This window comes from Leptinotarsa decemlineata, unplaced genomic scaffold (assembly GCF_025532065.1).
Source record: "Leptinotarsa decemlineata unplaced genomic scaffold, Ldec_3_MD MMD2_tig00026358_RagTag_RagTag, whole genome shotgun sequence".
Taxonomy (NCBI): domain Eukaryota; kingdom Metazoa; phylum Arthropoda; class Insecta; order Coleoptera; family Chrysomelidae; genus Leptinotarsa; species Leptinotarsa decemlineata.
The window spans coordinates 7,131,875-7,159,008 of NW_027412703.1; the positions used below are offsets into that span (position 1 = coordinate 7,131,875).

Below are 27,134 nucleotides of genomic sequence, written 5' to 3' on the forward strand. Positions count from 1 at the left end.
TCTTATTAGTCAATGGGCTATGCTTGAAGACTGGCAATAAACAAATCTAAAGCAAATGGAACTTCAAACGTTCAAGCCAGTCTCTATATACCTACACAGTAGGTTTAATGGACTGACGCCTATCAGAAAACAACTACTCCCCTGGCTAATACCACGAAGGGCGTTGGATTATATCAGACAGGCGTCAGTGCAGGAATCTTCACAGAAAATGTCCTGCATATGCAATTGGCAATACAACTGAAAGAGTCGACCTTCAATTACATTTTCTGTGAAGATTCCTGCACTGACGCCTGTCTGATATAATCCAACGCCCTTCGTGGTATTAGCCAGGGGAGTAGTTGTTTTCTGATAGGCGTCAGTCCATTAAACCTACTGTGTAGGTATATAGAGACTGGCTTGAACGTTTGAAGTTCCATTTGCTTTAGATTTGTTTATTGCCAGTCTTCAAGCATAGCCCATTGACTAATAAGAAAGTTTTTATTCCTTATTTAGAGGAATCGGGCAAATTACGGATGTGCAGTTGGTTAGTTCCTCGTCTACTAGATGGAGTGACATTTTTGATGTTCGCTCCAACTTCGGAAGAGGAATGAAATACTCTGAAAGAATTCCGATTTTCAATTGTGGAATATCATTGACTTTAGGTCGATGATGGTCACTATCTTGCACTGATGAGTGGCTAATAAGCCCGAAACCGGTCTGCAAGTGTGCCCGTTCCATAATTGAAGGTCGACTCTTTCAGTTGTATTGCCAATTGCATATGCAGGACATTTTCTGTGAAGATTCCTGCACTGACGCCTGTCTGATATAATCCAACGCCCTTCGTGGTATTAGCCAGGGGAGTAGTTGTTTTCTGATAGGCGTCAGTCCATTAAACCTACTGTGTAGGTATATAGAGACTGGCTTGAACGTTTGAAGTTCCATTTGCTTTAGGAATCAATCATGTTGTTTCTATTGTTTCTCGTCATCAATCATCTTCTGGTGATGAATGAGAATCATTATATTTGTTTTTTGCCGTTCGTTGGAATGAATAGGAGTAAAGCAGAAATAAAAAAAATGTGATTTTGTACACGATATTCTATAACGAATACAATTTATAGGAGTAAGAGTATTTTATAAGTAACATTAAAAAGTGAAGCTACAGAACAGGGATGTTGTAGATGCCGATTTTTTCACATCCGCGAATGTGAATGCGGATGTTTAAGATCTTATATAGTTTATGAATAAAGAATTGAAAAGTTGATACACTATTCAAATTGAGAGGGTATATTCTCAGGAGAGATTGATTTTATGGGAAAGGAAGGTTTTTGCTTTCTACTTCTCCATCTTGATACAAAAAATGTGGGAATCTTCCAAAGAAAGAAAGAAAGCAATCAATTTCTATATGAGAAAGAATCCCACATTTTTTGTATCAAGATGGAGAAGTAGAAAGCCAAAACCTTTCTTTCCCAATGATACAGTAATTATTAACATTTTTATTGATAAAAATCAGTATCAAGTGTTTCAATTTCACTTACAAATTTTAATATTAGTAAGAGAAGGTAAAAATAGGAGTATTATACTCAATAAAAGATGGTCTTTCAAGCATGACTCTTAACGCTACTCGATGTCCCTGGTCCTAGTTGGTCCATATCCTTTTTCGTGGAATCAGTGATTCTCATTCTCTTTGGTTCCTTCGAAATTGACATTAATAGAACCAAAACCGTCAATTTCAATATTTTTTAATCATCAAAATATCGTTTTTGATCGTTCCTTCGGTCACCGGTATGCATATAAATTGTTGTCTCCCAAGCTCGAAAACTTCATTGAAAGTTCATTTTTCAGACGGCCTGTCCTGTGACGGCCTGTGACGGCCTGTCGAATCGGATCAAGTTCCTGTGATCTTTGTGTCGTTGGTGACACTGGTAATTAACTTGTCAGATAATCTATCTATAACGGGAACTATGCTGGAAAAAAATTGTTATAAAACGATAAACTTCACTTACAATAAAATGTATTACCGGTGTAACATAATGGCATTTACCTGTCGATTTTATCTTAATAAGCTGAGTTGAGACTGATATAAAGATGATCCAATAAACAAGTATCGACACACAATGATCACTTTATCACAATGACACTTAAAATATCTATCTATACAATAAGTAATACTAACTGAAATCTATCTAATTAGTGCTTCAATGACTGATTATATTACTAGAGTTAAGGTATAAACTAAGTGAAACTTTGAACATTATAAAAGAAGAATTATTCCTCACTTCGTACTTCCATTATCTGATATAATATAAAATGATTTGAAATCTCCGAAAGAAGAATTAAAAATGAATTGTTGAAAATTATATTTAGCAAATAAACCTGAAATGAAATAATAAAAAATAAGAAATTGTTAGTATCTACAATCGTTTTCGAGTGATTACTGGAGTGATTCCTCCCAAAGATGACTATTTATGGGTCATTCGAGTACTTTCACTTATCTCCGCTTTCCTTTTTCTGTTTCACCGGTTTAGTGGGAGATGACCGTTTGGCGGGAGTTCGCCATTTTTTGCATGAATATGGGTTTCCATATGTTGCCTATCTCTACACTAGCTTGGCTGAATACAATGTTAGACAACAAGTATGCGGCTTCTCCTAAACGAATGTTCCTCTCTGTGTAAGGCCTCTTAGTTTCACCGATTTAGGATTTTCCGCACTCACAGCGTATCCGGTAAATACAATTCTTGGAATCGCAGTCCTCGTTTGGTGGCCTGGGTTTCGTGAGGCTGCTACGGATAGTGTTTTCGGATCTGAAGCGTGTTCTGATATTGTACTTGGATCCAATTCTTCTCATTCTCTCCGATAATCTTCTGATGTAGGGAAGTGCAAACAATGGTTGTGACGGCTTCTCTTTCTTGCGAGGTTCCTGCTGTCTTTTAACTAAAATCTGTTCCATCATCGCTTTAGAGTACCCATTCCGTTGAATATAATTTTTGATGATGTCTAGTTCCTTCTCAAGACCTTCTTTCGTGTTTCAGAGCCCGAAAGCTTGGACTTATAGTCATAATCAAGCAAAAAATGGCCAACTCCCGCCAAACAGTGAAGCGGAAAAAGGAAAGCAGAGATAAGTGAAAGTACTCGAATGACTCATTAATGGTCATCTCTCGGAGGAATTAGTCCAGTCATCACCCGAAGACGATTGTGGATACTAACAAACGAAACGTCGTTAAGTAACTTGAATCTCTTAATTTTTTATTTTCATTTTTTGTTCAATTGTTCTATTTTTACTTGTATTTTACTTCACTATTATTATTTCATTTCAGGTTTTTTTGTTAATATAATTGTTATTTTCAGCTATTCATTTTTAATTCTTCTTTTTCAGTTCTTTCAGGGATTTCAAATCATTTTATATAATATCAGACAATGGAAGTCCGAACTAATGAAATTCATCATGAAACATCGTCAGTAACCTTCAAACCAACATTATGAAACAAATTTTACCAACTTATTGAATGATTACCAATTCACACACTGAAAATAGATTCAACAGATGGGATTTTTTTGTCATATTTAGTTTCTAAGCGTTCCTGAATATTGAGTTTCAAACGTTTCTTTTCCAAATGTAATACTTCCTAGTCATGCCCCTCTGCCAAAAGATGGATTGCAAATGTGGAAGAAACTACTTATATGTTCTTTCATTCTTGGGGAAAATGTTCTTTCCGTTTAGCCAATATGAAGTCTGGGTCAAGAACCATAGGTTGACTGATACATATACCACTGATCTATGCGTCACTATTGTTTTGTCTTCAATTGTTTCCAATAAACTAGCTCAAATTATTATTTGTTCTGTTGGCCTCGTCCAAGTCTTTTTTTTCAAAAAACGAGGAATATTATTGGTGGGTGAACTAAAGTACGTAAATGTCCTATATCGCTTACTATTGTTTCTTAAAGTGGGAAGAAGAAGAAGAAGAAGAATATATTTATTGAAATAGGTGATCCTAATACACAATATTATATAAAACATATTATGTACTAACATAGAAATTGAAAATAATTATAAATAACTTAATATGTTTATACAGGGTGTCCCTGAACTTCCTCTTTTCCTCTCGGGAATGTATAGATGGGGTCAAAATATTACCAGTACTTCATATAACTTTTTTTCCTAAAAGTCTTCGTAACCAAGTTACGGGCCCTCGAAATTACAAAATGAAAAATGTTTTTCTTTGATAACTTTTCAAGTGAATATTCAAAATCATCCAAATTTTGGTAATTGACTAAACAAATGAATTCCGTCGATGAGCTTTCATGCAGGAGTCAGTTGTTTTGCTACAAAGTCAGAAACGGACTACCCCCGATGGTCCACATCCCAAAACTTTGAAATGACAGATATTTTTCAATATTTTTCAACAAAATAAGGTTACTTGGACAATTTGATGAATAAAAGTACTCGTGTGGAAAGTCGATCGGAGCAACGAGTCTTGATAAAAATGTAGTTCTACTCGACGACATCAAACCCGCTCGTCCACCATTATTTGAAATGAATAATTATCAAAGCAGAAATAATAATGATAACGTTAATTCAACAACATTTATAACAGGAATAATACAAAGTATGCTAAAATGGAGTCGTAAACAAAAAGTACAATACCTATATGGAAGTTTAAGTCACAATTGTGATAGCAGATATTTTTTCAAAAGAAATATCAAGTTCTGTAGATTCGTGGTGTTTTTAAACTAACAAGCTACTCTACTATGAAATATCGAATTCATTCCATATTTTGTATGTACATAATACGTGTGGAATAATCACGTTTCGTGTTGATCAGTTATCTGAATCTCATGAAACTCAACATTCGAATGTTTCAAATTCTTCTTCACAGCTAAACTGTTGAGGAGTTTCACTGATAATTATAATTTTATGGGAGAAATTCTTTAACACGAATCTAAATTTAGCTGAAAAAACGCACATCGGAAAAAATATTTACTATACTAATAAAAAGCAAACGAATGAACTACAAAAACTGCTGCACATGATCAGGTGAAAAATATCCAGGAAATAATTATGTTCCATTTCTTTCACAGATGTTGACAAAAAAACCTTTTAGGAAGTTTTGATATAAAATGAGAAACTGGAATGCGATTTTGTTTTGTTGAGTGGTGCGTTGTCATATGACTATCATTGTATTGTCAATATTCTATAGGATATTTTGAATTTTTTTGATATGGCCGAACAGTTTACATTCAATGAATATGCAGATATGCATGTATTTTATGGACGAGCATTTTGTAATGCTGCAGAAGCTCGTCGTCTGTATTCCGAGCATTTTCCCAATCGAACGGTACCGTCAAGAGAAACATTCGAGCGTGTCGATCGCAGCTTGAGGGAGACAGGTATGTAATAATTGATAATTAATTTGAGCACGTTGTTTTATTTCGATATTATTGTAGGTACAGTTTTGCCAAAACGAGGTGGTGAGGGCGCTCCTAGGACTGTACGTACCGTTGTATTGGAGGAAAATATTTTGGAAGCCGTCGCTGATGATCCTTCAATGAGCATCAGAAATCTATCAGAACAGTTCCATACTTCCAAGTCCACTATTCATAGAATAATTAGGGAACAACTGCTCCACCCATTTCACATCCAGAAGGTACATGCCATGACACCTCAAGATTTTCCAGCACGACTGGAATATGCCAATTGGTTCATGGATAGGCAAAGAGAGGATATGACTTTTATTAATCGAGTTTTATTCACTGATGAAGCAGGTTTCAGTAGAGATGGAGTTATCAACTCTCATAATCTCCATATATGGGCCGAAGAAAATCCCCATGGGATATTGCAAACCAAACACCAACGGAAATTCAACGTGAATGTTTGGGCTGGTATCATAGGAAACCATCTTATAGGACCATTCGTTCTACAGGACCGATTGAATGGAGAACGTTATTTGGAGTTCATTCAAAACGATTTGAATGGACTTTTGGAACATGTTCCATTGCAAACCCGAAGAGATATGTGGTTTATGCATGATGGCGCTCCTCCTCATTTTAGTTTGATTGTGCGTGACCATCTGAACCATATTTTCCACAATAGATGGATTGGTAGAGGTGGGCCATATTCATGGCCATCGCGGTCTCCGGATTTAAATCCATTGGATTTCTTTCTGTGGGGACATCTAAAAAGCCTTGTTTACGCTACACCTATTCACACAAGAGATGCATTGTTGAATAGAATAACATTACATTGTGAAGCCATACGAAACGACCCTGGAATGCTATTTCAAGCACAGAGAGGGTGTCTTCGCAGACTAAGAAAATGTATAGAGAGAGAAGGTGGTCATATCGAGCAGTTTCTGTAGCGGATTTTTCATTTCTGTTTGATCTTGAGGCTCTTGAGTTTCGTTAGTTAAACGTGTTTGCATTATAAAAATTCGTTATGAACATTTTACCTATCATTTCCATTTTCCTTAAAAACTAATATTTTCGAATAATGGTAGACATCTCAGGATAAATGTTGTTGAATTAACGTTATCATTATTATTTCTGCTTTGATAATTATTCATTTCAAATAATGGTGGACGAGCGGGTTTGATGTCGTCGAGTGAAACTACATTTTTATCAAGACTCGTTGCTTCGATCGACCTTCCACACGAGTACTTTCATTCATAAAATTGTCCAAGTAACCTTAATTTGTTGAAAAATATTGAAAAATATCTGTCATTTCAAAGTTTTGGGGTGTGGACCATCGGGGGTAGTCCGTTCCTGACTTTGTAGCAAAACAACTGACTCCTGCATGAAAGCTCATCGAAGGAATTCATTTGTTTAGTCAATTACCAAAATTTGGATGATTTTGAATATTCACTTGAAAAGTTATCAAAGAAAAACATTTTTCATTTTGTAATTTCGAAGGCCCGTTACTTGGTAACGAAGGATTTTAGGAAAAAAAGTTATATGCAGTACTGGTGATATTTTGACCCCATCTATACAATCCCGAGAGGAAAAGAGGAAGTCCAGGGACACCCTGTATAGTACAAAATTGAAAATAAAAATTTTTAATTTTAAAAATAACGACAAATGCTATAAAAAATACATTGCAATATAGGTGCATCTCCAATATAATGATAAAAATAATAAAACAACATACAAATACTGTATTTTTCAATATTATCTTACGAAGTATTGTTCTATCTAGCATTATGGATGGATTTCAATAACTGTTTTTTAAAAATACTTAATGGGGACTAGATTCAATTTCATTTGGTAATTTATTGTATGCATCAAATTCTTTGAAAAATAAAGAATTCATGGCACTTCTCCCATTTGTTCTGCATAAATGCAAATTATCATGATTTCTTCTGTCATATTTTTGGACTTCTGAATTCAAACTAACAAATTCTGAAAAATATGAAGGTGACAAGTTATTCACAATTTTATATATAAATGTCATAGGTAATTAATAGAATCTTACAGAAACTGGTAGCCACCGCAATATTTGTAACATTCAGTGAATCTATTCATTTTTTAAAACAATTCGCATACCGCGATTTTGAAGTTATTGTAATTGAGATGATTAATTTAGATCAAACAGGAAAATAATGGAAGCACAGTAATCAAAATGTGGTTGGATAATCGCATTGTACTCAGTAATTTTAGACTGAGTGGATAAATTACCAGAAATTCTTGCAAAAAAATATAGTTTTTTAGATATTTTTTTACGTATATAATCGAGACGATTTCCAAAAAGTGATAAATTATCTAACTGAAATCCAAGATATTTGATACATGACACAATTTCAATGTTTTCATTATCGATTTGTAGATTTATTTCATTTATATCAAGTTTGTTCCATTTATATTTTGTTGTAGTAATTATTCCTTTAGTTTTCGTTTTTTTTTTCAGTTTCAATTTATTTGCCATGAGGTACCTACTCACTTACATCCTTTAATGCGGCATTCATTTTATCAATAGCTTTATCTAAACTTGTATCCTAGCATGCCAATAATGTATCATCTGCAAATAAATTCACAAAATCAACATTTATAAACAAGTTTATGTCATTTAAGTATAACATGAAAAGCAGAGGTCCTAAAACGCTACCCTACGGCACACCTAAATGTATATCCAATACCTGTGAGATATTATCTTGAACTCTGACTTTGCTCTGCTTCCTATGGAATAAACAGTCAGATAAATAGTCAGATAACCATGCCATAACCTCTTATTTTCATCAGAAGAATATTACGATCAATTGTGTCAAAAGCCCTCTTCAGATCAAGGAAAACAGCCACAACAAATTTATTGTTTTCAAGTTTCCTTTTGAATATAGATAAAGTAAATTGTAATGCGGATTCACATGAATATTTTTTACGAAATACAGATTGATTATTCATTAAAATTTCAGTTTTTTCAACATGATCAAGTACCTGCTTATAAACAGCTAGTTCAAGAATTTTTTCTATTGGTTGTAATGTATTTATAGACCAGCTAAATGAATTGTTTTCGTAGTTCATTGAAAATAATGGAGTCGATTATGTCGAAACCTTGTAAGTGTTGTTGACAGCAATTTATTTGTTGAAACCCAGCTCTTTACGAAAATTACCTTCTGACAGTGGAATTTTCATCATTTTCAATAGTCTGTGCAGCTTACAATGTATGTGACAATGCTCTTATTGTCGAAACAAAACATTTTCTAACATATCGATTTACTGAAGATACTAAAAGATGCTCCATAATTTGTACCTTATCATACCCCTACTTACTACGAAAAATAATAAAAACTGCCGAAATACTTTTGTACCTGAGAATTTCAAATGCAAACATTCTCAATTATTTAACCGTTATCAACACCCACTATCGCATATGGCAGCTAATTGAACAATCCATAAGAAATTTTCTGTTGAATTTTAGAACAAGCATATAGGTACTCATTAGATTTATCGGCGGTGGTTTCGATGTGATCGATGTAGAGTTACCACTTGATTGCCTCGTAATAAATTTATCACTATTTTCATAACGTTACGAAGCACAAACTATTACGTTCTCATAACACGTTTAGATATAAATTGCGACTTGTTTATGTGCTTCTGTGAAATTAGAATAATTTTTCTGTGGTGAGATTTGTCAAAGCTGCATACCTGTAACTGGTAAATCAGGAATGGAGTCGTATTTCGTGAAAATAATTTATTTGAAAATTTCAAAGCGCTTTCGGCTTTTACGCCATCATCAGTGCGATACCTGCGAGTAAGTAATAGTCGTGAAATTTGTTTCAAGTTGAACTTTAAATTATTTTTTGAATTACTTACTCGTCAAGTATATACAAGAAGATCTTGTAGAATCAAAGTACAAAACCTTAGTACAAAACTACTCTGAGTAGACGTGAACATGAACATTACAATGAATACTCTTTGGGATTTAACACATCGATCACACATCAAATGTTTAAAAATTATAAAATTATTTCCAGCGTGCTCAATGACTAGAACGAGCAGGAAAAGTGAGTGAAAATTTGACATAGACATAAGGTTCATCATTAATTATAGTACATTTTAGTTTGACAAATGACACATGTAGTAACCACAATACGTAAAAATTCTCCAAGGTGAGCAAAGAACTATTCAATTGGGATTTTGAGAAATGTTGATTTTCAATTGTTCAATTTAGTCGTCTATGTAAAGGAATTTATGATCTAATTTTTCTATGACAGTAGGTAACGGTTACACTGGTAAAAAAGCGACAATAACAAAAGTTTGTTACTGAGTTTACTCATTTCATTTCCTTGAATCCAAATAGTTGTTGTTCTCATTAATATCATTCAACAATATAGAAAGAAAAATATTTTTGAGAACAATCGCATATATTTACTGTCCAATTCTTTCTGCTGATTCATTACTAGATTATTTTGTGACAGTTGCAATTCGGCTCCCTGGTTGGGGGAAAAAAGTTTCAACTTCATATTCTATAAAACAATTTGGAAAATTGATTTAAACTTATTCCGACCTGACCTCAATCACAAACCACATAATTTCGAGTTCAAAGTCGAATTTCCAAGTTGAATGTCGAAAAAATATGAAGTCAGAAAAGAAATCAAATAATCAGTGAGTCTTCGACGATTTCGTACAGCTGTTAGAATGATTGCGAACAATTTCTGAAACCAAAAATGAGATGAAAATAGAATAATGTGTAACAGCACAGCCCCCAAATGTGGGAGACAAGTTGCAAATGTAACAAGACACTCCAAATTCGTTGACCTCTGCTATTTGTAAGGACGACAAACAGCGTTATCAATACTTGTACTTTGTTCGAACTATAATCTCATTACAGATCTGTTGTTCTTGCCAAAACTTATTCACTCGCAATTTGGTTGACAACAAAACACACCTTATATCGACAGGACAGGTCGGGTTCAGAGAATTAAATAGTTAAATAACATTTTGAATTCAGTGAACCGTTACATGGGGAAACATATTAACTTTGAGTTACAATAACTTTGAGTTACAATATTGTATCTTCCACTATTCTGTTCTGCTTAACCCATGCCGGTACTGACGATGCCCGATAGGCTGAAACAGCTGTCTACCGGTGGCTCTTAAATTGAAATCAACATGGGAATGATCAAAATAGTACTTTTCTATTAATCTTTATATTTATATATATATATATATATATATATATATATATATATATATATATATATATATATATATATATATATATATATATATATATATATGTATGTAGTCAGAAACAAAACTTAGGAACTATCTGTGGGTGATCAGCAGAACGGAAGTGTACCCTTATAACACAAGTTATTCCAATATTTAATTATTATCATTATCAAAGAAGAGCTACAAAAAAGTGATACAATAATATGGAATTTACTTACAAAAAGGCTCAACTTGCTGTTAGTGAAGATGGCCGTGTCGAAAATAATGTTTCATTTGAACAGTTGAAACATGTCAATAAAATAAAATAAGTTCCCACATCAAAAAAGGTTTGACTCCTCACTTATATAACGAAGATTATTTAAATTCACATAATAAAATCGTTATTGGTTCGAAGTTATGAAATAAGTTCCCACATCAAAAAAGGTTTGACTCCTCACTTATATAACGAAGATTATTTAAATTCACATAATAAAATCGTTATTGGTTCGAAGTTATGAAATACTGGTAAAAGCCATGTGGCTGCAGACCACAGAGAGAGAGAGATAGTAAAACAGTTGACACAGACAGCTGTCAGCTATGTTGAACTATGGAACAAAGGAAAACAATTATGGTACAAGTGTGATTAGAGTCATCTGCTGTTTTGTGAGATTATCAATGAGAAAACCCAAATGTCAAATACATGAAAAATGTTATGGAGATGACGTAAAGCTCGGCCTTAGGGAGGTTAGAGATTGTAATATTTAAAAAAAATTGTTATGAGTTACGTTAAAGAGAGTTCGGCATTATTATTCATTTGAAAATCATGTAAATTTCCATCAATATTGAGTAGAAAGGCATAAATGTCGCTGGGGTGATCAATATCTGATCGTTTGTTGAGACAGTTATTTGATTGTAATATAAATGACATTTCCAAAAACAACCTTTTAGAAGTACTTCTTTCAATTGCTAAGATTTTGGTTGAATTATAGTTCATAGTATCACCTTCTTCAAAAATTTGATTACTGATGAAAGCACATCTCTCAGGATGTAATCTACTATCACTTTTGTCTGAACTGATTCTGTCTTTAAGTAGTCTTGACATTTGACCAATATATTCGTTACTACAATTCAAACACGGTATGGAATACACTAAATGAGATTGAAAACTTGTAGGTGTTTCATCCTTGAGTTTTGAAAATGATTTATCTATGGTTAGAATGGTAATGAAAGCTATTTTGACATTTAAATTTCTGAAGGTTCTGCATAACTTGGGTGTCATATCACTGATGTATGGTAAAGAGGTGAAAACTAGAGGAATTTGAGGTGGATTAGTCCCAATTGTAATATTATTTGATTTTAACAGATTTCTATACAACTGTTTGTTATTATCAAGTTGAACGTCAATGGATGACGTACTAAATAAGATCTTCTCAAGTAGAGGATCTGGATAAGAGTTGTTAGTAAATAGTTGGAAAAGTATCTTTGAGTTTTTTGAATGAAATGAGTAATCAGAAATCTATAAAATGCGGTTCTTTATTTGTTTAACCAAGTTACTTGTCGTTGATTGCTTGTGGTATGACCAATAGTTCAAGAATCTCCCAGAACTGATAGGCTTACGATACCAATCTATGAGAACGATATTATCAGGTGTTCTGATTACCTTAGTATACAGAAACGGAACCCATTGCTCGTTGTTATCAGTTTCCATGGTGAACTGTATGGAAGTGTCATATCTGTTGAAGATGTCCACAATTTCAAATATTCCATCTTGGGGAAGGGAGATAATAATGTCATCGACACATTTTTTTATAAAAAAGAGGATGAAAGGAAGAACCTGTAAGATCAAATCTAGCAGGTCATCAATGACATATGCTGCTATTTGGACGAATATTGGTATGTCACTCATGACACAGTTACGAAAGGGTGGACTGATAGTTCGAGAATGTGTATGCCTGTAAACAAAGGATCGTGACTAACCATTGTTCATTGTGGAGGAAGTAAAGAATGGGTTCAGAATTCATTGAAATTATGTGGAAAAAACTTGAGGACTGTAATGTTGACTATCATAAGAACATGGAAGCTAATATTTTCGAGGAATGGTTTGAAAACACATTCAGTTACACTTTCCCACTCATCTATATGAACGAAATATCTATTATATACATTATATCTTTATATCAACTCCCATCGAATAGTATTAATAATAATAATAATTTTATTTCAGTCAGATCACAATTCAAATGATATTGGAACAGGAAGATTGAACTTCCTCTTGAAGATGATCACTTGGTGATTGAAACACGTGTCGAGGTGTTAAAATAACGGTTTGGTGTTGAAAAAACTCTAGTAATATTCAACAGTTGTGATGATAGTTGAGACTTTCGTTATGAATTTATTAAAAAAATCCAAATAATGTTATTATGTACGTGTGTATATGACCGAAAATATTCGGCCCTACAAATTTGCTCAATATCAATGGATGTTTCGATTATTGATGTTTACAATCTCTCTGAATTAAATACCAATTCCCACACATCTGTTTGCTCTTTCAGCATGAAAAAATTGAAACTCAACAATATCAACATTGTCTTTATACTATAACAATTTTCAATTGAAGGTGATTCATTAGCAACGTCGCACTTGAAGTGAACAACGGATAATTCTCTTACCAACTCTGCAGAGGTGTACCAAAATAATATTTTTATTTATTTAAAGACATAGGTAATTACGTAAAATTGTTATAGTAGATGGCGCTACCTGGTGTCAATGGTGTCATTTTCTTATTGTGCCTAATACAGTACTTCAAAAAAACAGAAAAATTTACGAAATAATTATTGTTCCTTTTATATAGAAAGCAAAGAAAAGAAATAATTACCTATGTTATGCTTATGAAGTTTCAGAATCCATTGACTCGTCCGAATAGGAATCCCCAGTCACACTTAAATCTATTATTATTTGGTCGGAAACAGTGTCTACCATCCCGTCCAATCTCCACATTTTCTCTTCTTCCTTGATCACATGGGCTACAGCATTAGCCCAATCTTTTTTCCGTACCCGTTCCATTACGAGTTCTAATAAACGTTGGACATCAGAAATTTTATATGTCTTTTCACGAGCTACGTAACCCTTAATTCGAGCCCAGATTAATTCTATCGGGTTTAACTCGCAATGGTAAGGAGGAAGTCTCAAAATGGTGATGCCTTCAGCACGAGCTATTGTATCTACAGATGCTGGCGATATCTGTCACGATGCTGTTTAATGACACTCATAAGCTTGGCCTTAACCATGTCCTCAGAAAATGGAATTCCTTTTTGTCATAACCAACTCTGCATGTCTGCTTTTCTGGTGGTCATAGTTGGCAGCTGTTCTATTAATCGGCTGTGATAAGAAGCGTTATCCATTAATTACTATGACCGAATTTGGCTCGATTCGTGAAAGAAGGGATTCAAACCATCCTTCAAAGCGTTGGGCGACCATGTCTTCGTGATAATCCCCCGTTTTTTTGGATAAAAAAAATTAGTGCACTATCGTCTGAAAAGCCACTCTCGCTACCTATATGGGCCACAATTAGTCGTTGCCCTTTACCCGTTGGTCCGCGTAACCCTGTTGATAAACCGTCCACAAATGCTTGACGATAACTAGTTACAGTAGTATCTTGCCAGATATTAGATAATGTGTGACCAGCATTCACCCACGTTTCGTCCAGATAATAAATCTTTTTGTGAGCAGAACGCATTTCTCTAATAGAACGCAGATATCTCCGTCGCCATGAGACTATATGTTCTCTTTCTATTAAGACAGATTTACGGGATCGTTTGGCATATATTTTTCAAATTTCAAATCTACTTTAATTATTTTCCTTAACTTCTCTTTGCTCATTTTTGAAATGAGATCATTATCCATTACCTTTGTCCTAATGGATTCGAGGGTTGGCGCTTTATTCTCAATAAAGAAATAATGAATGATATAGCATACAAAATTTTTCTGATACTCGTCCAATTCAATTTTTTTTCTACCACGACAATGTACTTTTAGAGTTTGCACAATCCCAGTCACCTTTTTTTCACGTACAATGTGTTCAATTGTTGACACGGATATTCCCGTTAAAAATGAACACTGGGCTACAGATTCCAGTGTACGGAGTGTATGTTTTAAATTTTCGTACACTCTACAGATAATCTGTTCTTCTTCTAACGACATGAACCTCCGCTTTCTTTGTACATTACTTGGACCTGCTACGGCATCCATCTCAATACTACGAAAATAAAAAATTCAATGATATTATTCAGCTATTTGTCAGTTGTTCACTTACTTCAAAAACTATTTTAAAGTTGTTGTATTTTGAAAAACACTTTATTGTGAGATTTTCTCTAGAACCGATTAACAAATCCGCAACACGTGTTTCGCTGCACAGTAGCTTTTTCAAGTGTGTTCACTAACAAACTGAATTCTTCATACATTGTGATTTATATATACTTTTGAAATATTACTATCTACCTAGAAAATTATAATATTCTAGGAACTAATTAATGACAGTTTTACCTGAGTTTAACGAACATTTATACCTGAGTTTAATGACTAGGTCAACTAATTATCTCACAATAGATTGTGAATGTGATGAAAATCTATGATAATGTATTTTGAAAAACAAGAATCGACCAAATCTATCTTATATTTTAAAGTTGATAAATATAACACTCTATTCAATGAATATAATAAAATATATTTAATAAATACAAAACAAAGTCACCACTACAAGAAATAGAACGCACTACGCCTATGCAGATAAGGACGCTTGATGATGAAGAAACCGAATGACTAGTTATGACATTTTAAGTACGCAAATATAACAGACCTGAGAAGTGGTGATCAGTTTACCGATGTTTCATAGTATTTAACGAACTGGTTCACCTATTAGCTCGTACATCTTATTGATATGCAGAAGCTATCGTGTTACGAGGGGCAAATTTTTATGGAATCATCTTACTTTTCAATCATTCACAACATTTAACATTGATGCTGTTAGCTCTCAGTTCAATTTGTATATGAGTTACCTTTAATTGAAAATTGTTATACTATAGTAAGATGACTATTCAGCCAATTTTCACTTACACCTCTCTCTCTCTCTCTCTCTCTCTTTAATTTTATGGACGTTGCTTCCTACTCGGGCGCATTTGTCCAGGCTCCTCCTATCAAATTGATATCAATTTGACAGAAGCTTCTTCAGGGCGGGGGAGGAGGCGCAGCGGTCTTGCTCGAAGCAATGCTGCCACCCCTTTTTGTCATACTTTTTATAATGAAAAACAATGTGCTCTTTTACTGCCGCCTCCTGCTCAGGAGACCTTTGGATATTTTCACATATATATTTATTGGGTCGCCTCCTCTTCAGGAGACCTTCTGATTTTTGAATTCACATACATGGCCCATTTATGTGGTTATCCGAACCATCCGGCCTGGATACCGGCGTGAATGAAGGGGCCCTTAAACTTCATTTATAAAAACTCTCACACATTCCAGACGATAATATCAGATTCATCATCTCACATTCGAATGAGCATATTTGATTTTTTTTTATCAAACATAGGTAACAAGTAAGAAAATGTAATATATTTGCCGCAAAAGCATTTCGCTCTTTGCAAAATTGGTATCTTTCAACCTTTTCTTCGACATGTAAACAACGTTTCTTTTCCATTCATTTACAAACACAACTGCTACGGGACGAGCCTTTTTGTTTTGCTAATCCAATAACGATAGTTGATATCTTTCACTATAAGGGTTTTACAAAAACCTCGACACGTGTTTCGCTATACAATAGCTTCTTCAAGCATGTTTTTGTGAAACCCTTATAGTGAAAATCATACAATAAACTGTATTGATTGGTTTTTTACGATGGTTGATATCGCTGGATCACATGGAATTTTTGAGTTTTCTTTTTAATAGTTTGCAAGCTTCTTCCTGTGGATCTTCTTTCTGTCTCATATCATAAACTACAATGATATTATTTGCTCGTTCCTGTTTTTGTATTTCTATTTCTTTCGCACTTACAGCAAACTGTTCACGAATTTTATTTATCTCTACTTGCACTTTATTTTCGAAGGCAGAAACTGTTTTTTCAAAAACTGACTCGCGTAGTTATATTCGGGAGAAATGATCTGGGATGCAAATAATTCAAACCTTGTTTGTGGAGGAATTGTATCAACACGATAAGTCATTTATCTGATATCATCTGTTGCCGTTGCATCTTGATTGTGTTTGGTTCTGCTGGTCATCAGTAATAAACCATTACTGAAGCCTTTAACAAAGGTAAAAAGTGAAAAAAAAGTTTCAGTAGGATAAAACCCATTGATAAAGAAAGATAATGTGACAAAAATTAAACGAAAAATAAACTACGGTCCATTTGAGGTCGGACAGTGGGAGGGGGTGAGTTTTTAACGGTAAAAATAAGTTTACCTCGACTTCCGGCAAAACTTCGAGTCCTATGGAGAAAAGTGGAATGGCAAAGTTGTAGGTAATAGAAATATCTATAACTTTTGTTATTTCACTTTTTTCGCATAGCGTCAAAATTTATGTGGAAAATTCGAATAACCAAGTTCTTGGTTTTTTAGTTTTATCTTTTAAATTTAAATTTGAACATAATACCACGTTGATGTTGCTTCCAGCCCCAATCTATTGCTGTTATTTCGTTAACTAGCCAAGTTTGAAGCTGGTAATATGTCCTGTAACAATTTTGTTCTGGTGCACCTTCTGTGGTTGGGAGATTTACCAATATAAAAGATGATTTGATTTTAGCCAATTGATATTGTCGACAACTCCATTGATTCAGTGTTACATTTGCCATTCTTACACTTAGATTTGATCAATTTTAATCCATTTTTTTCGATATTCTTCCTGTTTGCATCTGTTTTATGAAAAATATTGGCCAAATTTGACAAGTTTTCAAGGTCTGATAATGAATTTACGAATTTTTTACATAAATTTGGAGGTTATTTGAAAAAAGTATGGAATCATACTTTGTAGTAAATGTTCAAGAGGTAGCAAGAGCGTATATGAATTTCTAGAACTTCATCTAGCGTTTCCTAATACGACTAATAACCAGTCCGTCCAAAGCTTATCGTTGAATCATCTGAAAATGGAATTTTTAACAGGTGATGATCGACTGTATTGCCAAACATGCGCCAAACAAACTGACTGTTATAAGGAAATAAGTATACCTGAGGCACCAGTCAATCTAATAATAACACTGATGATCTTGAAACAAGGCTCAACCTCTGACGGAAGCACCAAACTCTTTCGAAAGTTGTTCGAAATAGATGAACACTTCAATCTAGCAGACCACTATTATAATATTCATGCAGTCATTGTTCTGGCGTTGAATTTGGTCATTATTACGCCTTAGTCAAAGACGAAACGGACTGGTTTAAGTTTGACGATAGTCGTGTCACGAAGTGTTCTGGTGATGTATTGAATTTAGTAGAGCCTGTGGAGACACCCTACATTTTGTTTTATGAGAGAGGACATTGGCAGATCAAGATCTTCAGATTATGTGGTGCTGTAGGTTTCTCCGGGTTTTCCTGCAGCTGAAAAAGCAAATGCGCCACTGGAATCAATGAAGTCGTCCCGGAGCGCTAATTAATTTATATCACTGTTTTATTTCTTCAAAAATATTGTAAAAATTGTTAACAATTGTAACTTTATCTTTCAACAAAATTATTTTGATTAGGTCAAGTGAGTAACTCGAAATATTCCAATAGTCCCAAATATCGGATGACCAGGTGTTGGCGCGAGTAAAGCAAAACGAACCAAACTACAATCATCGTGTAATTATATGATGTGAATATGTACATATTCAATGAACTTGACATATTGTGACCCTGTACTAGCAAACTTCAAAACCAAACCACATAACAACTGAACTTTGAAATATGTCATTTTCATTTCATCCAAATTTCTGTCATGCCCATAGTTTCCTTTCTGAAGCAATTCACCCAGAATGTATTATTCAAACGTTTGGTTTCATTCAAATCTCAAAAGTACCCGATAAACAGAACGTATCCAATGAGAAGGCTGCCATGTCAGTTCGCTAATGGTTCTAACCAGCTAATTGAAAATGCAGCTCTGCAACAACAGATAAGAAGACGAGTGAGAAAAATGAAAAAAATGATGGATAAACTAATCCGTGAGAGAGAAAATCGGAATAATTTTCCACCTGCACCACCGACTCCAGAATAGACTGAATAAGAAATATAGAAAATGACAGTATATCTGAATGTAATTTTATTTTGGAATATAAGTATTTTCTGAGGTGAGAGTTTGTATATTTATTAACTTTTCAAAATTGTAGAACGTGTTTCTTATAATGGTGAATTTTACTGTTTTGATTAGATTTCCAAGAAAGTCGTAAACACATTGAACAGAATAGAAAAGTGATTTTTTTTTAATTTCACTCTCATCATATATAGGTTACTTCACATACTGGGATTACTGGAAATGATATAGCTGATAAACTTGCCAGGGAAGCTTTAGAAAATCCAGCATGTACTCTCAGTATGAAAGCATTGCCAACAGATCTCAAATCCTTTTTCCATGGCAAAATTGTAGAAATGTGGAATCATCACTGGTCTCAAAAAACCTCCAAACCTTAGGAAATCAAATCTACATTATATCCCAGACAAGGGCATCGCCAGCTTATGACTAAGGGGGGGGCAATGGGGCAATATTATGGAGGATAAAAAATGTCTGGTACAGTCGAAAGCATCAAGCGTTTAATTTTGGAAGTCTTTGCCTCGATGACGATTGTAATAAAAACGGTTCTGATATCAATGTATAAAACTTCACAAGCCCTCGACAGCACAATAACTAAATCAAACTCTTGAACGCAGTAATAATTATTTATTTTAACAAAAATCATATTTAATTAAAACATAACCTGCGGGGATTGCAAAACTTCCAACCACTTCATTATTGAAATTATTTAGGTTTTTATTTGTTATAGCTCTGTGTACACTCATCATGGCCAGACCATTAGGACGATCTTCTGCCATGGTGCTTCTTAGCCATGTTTTCAGTCTTCTGAGGATGCTAAATGATTGCTCTACTGTACAGGTCGTGCATGGTGAAGCGATCAAAATTTTAAATGCTTTTTCCGTTTTGGAAAACAAGGAATTTGTTTCTTTTACGACATCAACTGTAAGATTTGTTAGTTTGAGCCTTTCGTGCCACAATTGCTGCCAAAGTTCGATTTCATTCTTTATGTTCGGTAAATCATAAAACTGGTCCATAGATTCACAAGTTTGTTTCAGATTTTCAGTTGTTATCTTTTGTATCTGGGCCGGGTGTAACTTAGATAATGCGAATGATGGCGTGTTTTTTTCAGCAAAACGTACTTCAAAGGAGGTGATAATTGAATCCAAGTATGGTATTACTAAATACCTCTTCCAGTATTCTGAAGGGCTTTCTGCTGGATGATCGCTTCTATGACGTTGTTTCCTCCGCAACAACAGTGGTGGTTTTTAATTGAAAGTAAAATCCTTCCAACGTGTTCCGAGGCTTTGACCACGTCCAAAGCTATAGATTGGAGTACGTTGACAACTGGTTCCATTAAAGCCGAGTATTTGGCTACCTACATGATTCCGAGAATGAAAAAAAAATTGGAAGTAGCCGCATGCAGTTGGAAGACACTTTTCCAAGTTGCACTATTTCCTTCCTGAGAAAATGTTTGTGAGGTTTCTAGAATTATTGAAAGTTTTCTTTAAAAACTCTGATGGTTTTGTGTTTCTCACTCCATCTTGTCTCGCAAAGTCTGGAAATATTAGGTATCAACTTCCTCCTCAAAACTGATTCCCGAAATTAGATCATTGATAACTAGATTCAGTTTGTAGGACGAGCAATGAAAGTAGAGGGGTTTGGTGTACTTTTTCCGTAAGATCGCTTGTTCCCCTCCGTCTTTTTCTGACATCGTTGAACAACCATCAAAAACAAAACCAACACATTTATTTATATTCAGATATTTTTTGTCAGAAGACTCATCTAAGCTATGTATAATCGATTTCGCATTCAAATCTTTCAGCTCAATGAATCCGACAAACATTTCTTGGACTTCCTGTGTTTCTTCATCAAAATATCGTATCACAATCGATAGTTGTTCAGTGCCAGAAATATCAGCTGTTTCATCTGCTAGCACACTATATGCTGCTGCTTCTTTCACTTTTTTCATAATATCAGCCTTAATAACGCTTCCACAAATACCAATAATTTCATTTCAAATATCCAGTGAACTATCTCAGGAAGCTTTTTTAGACTCATTCATACCAATGATCTGTTTTAATTTGTATTTAATTGAACCACAAATATAATTCATGTTTTGTTTTCATAATTAATTACTGACAACGAAACCACTGTTGAGTTAACGTTAAATTCATAGAGATTGAATCAATGAACTCGATCTTTTCTTTCCACATCAAAAATATTCCAGATAAAATTAGAAATGATATTCTTAACGACTATTATACGTCTCTAGCTAGTATATCTTCCAAATAACTTTCTGATGTCCATTTTTTGATAAGATGATGAATGGAGACACACTCAAAAATGAGATCTTATATTATTAGATAAATATAAATCAATATTGACTAACACAGGCAAGCCGGTAGTCTTCTAATCAGTTACTTTCCAATTCGCTTGTTTAGCTTGTGTCGTTGATCGCTTCCAATTAAGAAGTGACTCGCTCACAGCAGCTCTCGACTTCATATACCCATACTAGAATGTACGGTAACATTCTACCCGGTCTAGAAACTGCTACCGAATTCCAGAGAGTTCATCGAACAAGCGCTATCTAGCGTCGAGTAGCAATACTAGATTTTACAAGGATTGTAGTCGATTTATTCAAGTGTAGGCTGTAGGCGTTTCTTATGAACACTTACACTTACAGATGGCATGGTCCACAAAACCAGGAAGTCAATTGCTCGCACTTTGGTCGCTTTGCGGCTAGCTACATTGGATCTCTAGGGAGCGGGCAACTGCACCCACCTGCCCTCCGTTGGCGACGCCCTTGATGTTAGAACAACAAACCGGTTTCATCAAGTCATAATTACCAGATTATCACTGGGCCACACTTGCCTTACGCATGAACATCTACTGAAGAAAGAACCGTCACCAAAATGTTTCGCGTGTGTAGTGCTTGTGACTGTTAAGCATGTTCTGGTAGAGTGCTCGCTCTTCACAGTTGAGAGACTGAACAATAAAATTCCCTCCGACCTAAGTGAAATTTTCCAAAATACCAATACGAACAATATAGTGAATTTCTTAAAGAATGTAACATTTAATTCAAACTGTAATGTAAGCAACTGCATATTATAGATATATTTCACATGTTTGCCGGTAATAGCTACGGCTGAAGAAAGAACCGCCACCAAAATGTTCCACGTGATGTGGTTTTTTCTAAATAAAAAAAAAACTTGAAAATTCACATTTGGTATAAGAATGTAGGATCTGAATATAGCTTTTATTGGAAAAATTCAGATGATGAAGTTAAAATTATCAGAGTTATACTTTAGATTTGAACGAGCGTTTTTTATTCTCATATGCATCCATTTATTGTATTACGGGCATTTTGATTAGTCCGGGCACTATCAATAATGGCCGGTCTGTATTCATAATGCCTGACTCAATTGGGCAATGTTATTAAAACAGCATGATGAATCAATTTTCCCGGCCATTATGAATAATGCCCACCCTATCTTGGACAAAGTAATAAAATAGGTGAACTGTAGTGTTTTTGTTTATCAAATGAAGTTAACAAAAAATAAACTATTGAACATAGTAGTCGAAAAATAAATAGTTAAAAATGTAATAACATCAGTAGTTACCTACTATTATTTTGATAAAAATATTACTTAAGAACAATAGTTTAAAAATTAGTAAACAGAGAAAAATCAACAGAAATATGTAATAATTAAGGACTGTGCAAGAAAGTTATTAAGTTTAGAATTATTTATTCTTGCAAGATGAGCTTTTGTGACATTTGGAATTGCAAAGAATGTTTGATTTCTTGCATTTACAACGTTTTGAATTGAAGTCACCACTACAGTTACAATGCTGGAAGCCTTGTCCATCAAAATGAGAGTCTCTTCGAACACATTCCCGAAGAGTAATATTAACTTTTAGAACATCGTCGATCGAAATGAACTTTTCTTTACACACAGTAAACTCATTTCTGGAGTACAGTTGGTTTTAAATACCGTGTTTAGTTCCAAGTGTGTAAAGTTTTTCTTTTTCGACAGATATAATACCTAATAGCTCGATCTAAATCTGGTATCCTTACTCGAACGCTTTGGCCTATTTCTGCAATAGAAAATTTTGCATTTGAAGGCGCTAACATTTTTTCGGCTAGCTTATCAAGTGATTCTTTAGCTGCGTTACGAGCCTTCCTTCGTGTTAGGAATCACACGTTAAAAATAAGACCTCGTTAATCCTTAGCTCGCACAAGTTTCTGAGGGTTGTCGTTCGTAGGAATGTTGTTCCAGTTCAGGAGGCTGTTGATCGCTTGGTCGAGGGTTTTCATTTATTATGTCTACAGTAGGTTTCTGATTTTCTGGTAGACTATCGGCAGAATGTTCCAGTTCAGAAGTTTGTTGATCGTCTGGTCGAGGGTTTTCATTTATTATGTTCACAGTAGGTTGCTGATTTTCTGGTTGAATATCGTCAGATTGTTGTTCCAGTTTGGAATGGTGTTTAGGTTCAATCGTAACAGAAATAGAACCAGTAACAGCGGCTGAGTTTTCATCTATGTTATCGCTGTCTTCGTTTATCGCATCATCCGCTCTGTCCACAATTACGTTTTGACCTTAACCGGAATCACCATCTTTTAACATTGCCTCAAGGTCATATTCACTTAATATCTCCTTCAACCCGTCAAATGATGGCAAGACTGATTTTAAACCTACTTTGGTTTTGCAGTCAAACATAGCTTCGTAAGGACTACGACGTAATGCATCTTGATTTTATTCAGGTTGAAGCCTGGCTCCCTTCCCCTTTGAACTGTTGTTTGCCAGAAAGACAAACGGGTCATGACTGATGTTTGATGGTGGCATGAAAGTCCTCAGACATCCATACCGCCCTTCGCGGTGTACCCCTACCTGGCTGGGGTGAGATGGATGAAGATATTATTCATCTGTTAACGGAGGACATAGGAGCCTTATTCGACAGAGTGTCGGGGCCTTCTATATCGGGAGGGGTCGTCTACAGCGTAATCTATAGCTTTCCTGACTAACGGATTTTCGTGAGTTTTAGCGTAATCTAAAACTCGCCGGTTCCTCGACTGGATGGACTGCTGAATGGAAGGCAGCTTCAAATCTCTGCGGATGGCTTCATTCCGCACGAACCACGGAGCATTCACAATCATCCGTAGAATTTTATTTTGTAAGGTCTCCAAGATGGAGACCTTACATCCTTGCTGGAGTGCCCTGTGGCACTCCAGCAAGGATCTCTCTGTTGTCAGACAGAGAGCCCTCTACTCTAACCTGAAATGTTCTATCTTTCAGGAAAGACTCAACCCACCGGATCAGGCCCCGAGGCAGGTCGAACGCGATTAATTTGTGTAGAAGGCCTTCATGCCAAACGCGGTCGAAGGCCTTCTAAATGTCTAATAGGACTAGGTGAACTTTTTTGTTCCTATTTAGCTCCGCGATGGTATTTTCGACCAGTCTCAGAGCCTGCAACTCAGTGGATTCGTAAGGACTGCGATCGATGCCGAAGTGGTAAGCTCTATTTTTCATGAACTGTACGAATCTTAACCCTTCCTACCATTTTGTGGTTTCATTTGTCTTCAACCATGTAAATACCATTTTTTCTATATCCTGATTTGCTCTCTCTCCTGAACCTTGAGATTGGCTATGACGTGGTTTGCCGTTCAAAAATAACTATTAACGAATTCCCTGCCATTATCACTGTTCAAAATGCATATCTGCATTTTCTGCTTGTGTTTGCATGTCGATTAAGTCGACTTGGCATCGTGAGTGAAATTCACTACTTTTTATAGAAGAATACACGCAATACCCTCAAAAGGTTATTGTTTGGGCAGGGATTGTAGGAAACCATATATTGTCCCTTTTTTATTGAGGGCAACTCAAATGGCTATAATTATTCGGCACTACTTCAAAATGATGTCTTTCCAAGTTTAACAAATTTATATCTTGATCCAGGAAACCCTGTAATTCCAGTGAATACGATATGGTTTCAGCAGGATGGAGCACCCCCACATTACAAAGTTAATGTCCGGCAATACCTCGATACAACTTTTGCTAATCGGTGGATAGGGAGGCGAGGATCGATTGAATGGCCAGCGCGATAACCTGATCTTTCATCATTTGATTTATTTTTATGATGATATGTGAAGAGCAATGTGTACAAAACTAAAGCTTCAGATTTGAATGACTCAAAAGAATGAATAACGCTTGCGATTAGGTCAGTCACGCCTGATATGTTAAATAATGTTAGAAGACGGTTTAATTTGAAATTAGGATGTTGCCAAGACGTTCGCGGTGTACATTTTGAACATCTACTTCGCTATTCATAGTTGTTTTTGGTATCCTACATTTCATTACGTTTTGCATTACATTTTAGGTTTTGAGTGTATTTGTTTTTATTTTCTTTATTGCTTCTTCTTTTTTTTCTGGGGTTGGCGAGTTTACAGGCAGGCAATTTTGATTAACCAGTTTATGGAAAAATGATCTTTCGGTGAGCAATATCCATTTTTTAACTTATTTCTTGAAACTTTTATTATTATGATTGTCTTTGATTACATTGGGTGTTATCTAATAAATACGTTGTCCCAAGTAACATGGAGTTCTCCGTCCAATCGTTTTCTCACAACGAGGGGCGATCACAGAATTATCCCTGTTTGAATTGAAGGGGTTATATTTTTTAGGAGTGATTAATTTTTGGGAAAGAAAGTTTTTGGCTTTCTACTACTCCATCTTGATACAAAAAAAATCAAGATGGAGTAGTAGAAAGCCAAAAACTTTCTTTCCCAAAAATATCCCTGTTTCTTGTATGGTAGGTGTGTTCAGTTATCTGAATATTTCCTTTTTGAATATTATTTAGAATACTCATACAGAATAATTGCCTCATGTCAGGGACCTGCGTGTCTATAAAAACACTGTCACTTGAGCATGTTCGGCCTTTGTTAAGTATTATTTTTAAAATTCACTTTTGAATTGTATCAAGATTCACCAAATAACAATCTTTAACTCCTCCCCATGCAATTATCCCGTACGACAATTGAGTCTGAACAAGTGCAGATTGTAGGGTTTTCGAATGTTTCATGTCTAGGAAGTTTCTGAGATATTGTAATTTAGAAAGTGTACCTCTTATCTTTATTACTGTTTCTGTTATGTGTAAGTCTCAACGGAGGTGTCTATCAATCATTACCTCTAGATATCTAATATAGTCACTCTCAGTTATATAGTAATTATTGTTGATATTGAGTTGTCCAATATCAGGCAATGATAAGTAATTCGTTTTATCGAAGTTAATTGTGAGTTTGTTCTGTCGAAACCAACTTTCGATTGCTAGAAAATCTTCTTCTACACATAACTTGAATTGGTCCCACGTAGATCCTGTTTATGGGATGGCAGTGTCGTCCGCAAAGCGCAAGTCCTTACCTCTTGTATGAAGAAGGAGCAGTTCATTCAAGTAAATTGTGAAAAAACGGGGTCTAGCACAGTTCCTTGAGGTATCTCAAAGCCCACAGTTTCCGGATTACTCATTATATCACCTATCCTGACCCTCCGTTCACGATCATTCAAATAACTTTTGAAGAGTTCATACGCCTTTCCGCGAACACCAATGTTTTCCCGCTTTTCTAAAAGTTTAGGGTGACTCACTGTATCAAAGGCTTTAGAGAGATCGATAAAAATGCACATAGTTGGAGTCTTCATGTCTGAAGAATCGTAAATTTGTGATGCAATTGCATCTTCTGTCGATCTTTCATCCCTAAATCAATATTGTTTATCAGCGATCATTTTGTATACAGGGTGTAACTGAATAAGTGTGAAACATTTAAGGAGGTGATTCCTTATCGAAAAAAAGATAGGATCTTTCACATAAAGAAACTTCATTGGGGCATCTCTTGTTAAGATACAGCCCCTTAAATGGGGTACATGAAATTTGTATAACAATTTTTTTACAAGCACTGAAAAAGTTACAATATTGAAATTAACCTGACGTTTTGAGAAATCGAGAAGATTGAGATCCGGGATCAAGCGGGCCAGTCTTGTGGTCCTCTTCGACCTATCCACTGATTTGCATATGTTTCAGTTAAATGCTGACGTGCTACGTGACTAAAATGGGCGGGAGCCCCATCAAGCAAAAAAACATATCCCTTCTGACGCCCAAAGGAACTTCCTTCAGCAGTACGGGATGCACTTCTCCTAAAAATTGAACGTATGCCTCACGATTCAATCGAGGAGGTAGAAAATAAGGGCCCAAGAAAATCAACCCCAATAACTCCGAGCCACACG

The 27,134-nt window shown here is 35.1% G+C and overlaps 1 pseudogene; it reads right to left on the bottom strand.

The window, feature by feature from the left end:
* Window positions 1-22,585: 22,585 nt before the first annotated feature.
* LOC141486533 (uncharacterized) lies at window positions 22,586-24,458 on the bottom strand (annotated as a pseudogene).
* Window positions 24,459-27,134: the final 2,676 nt, after the last annotated feature.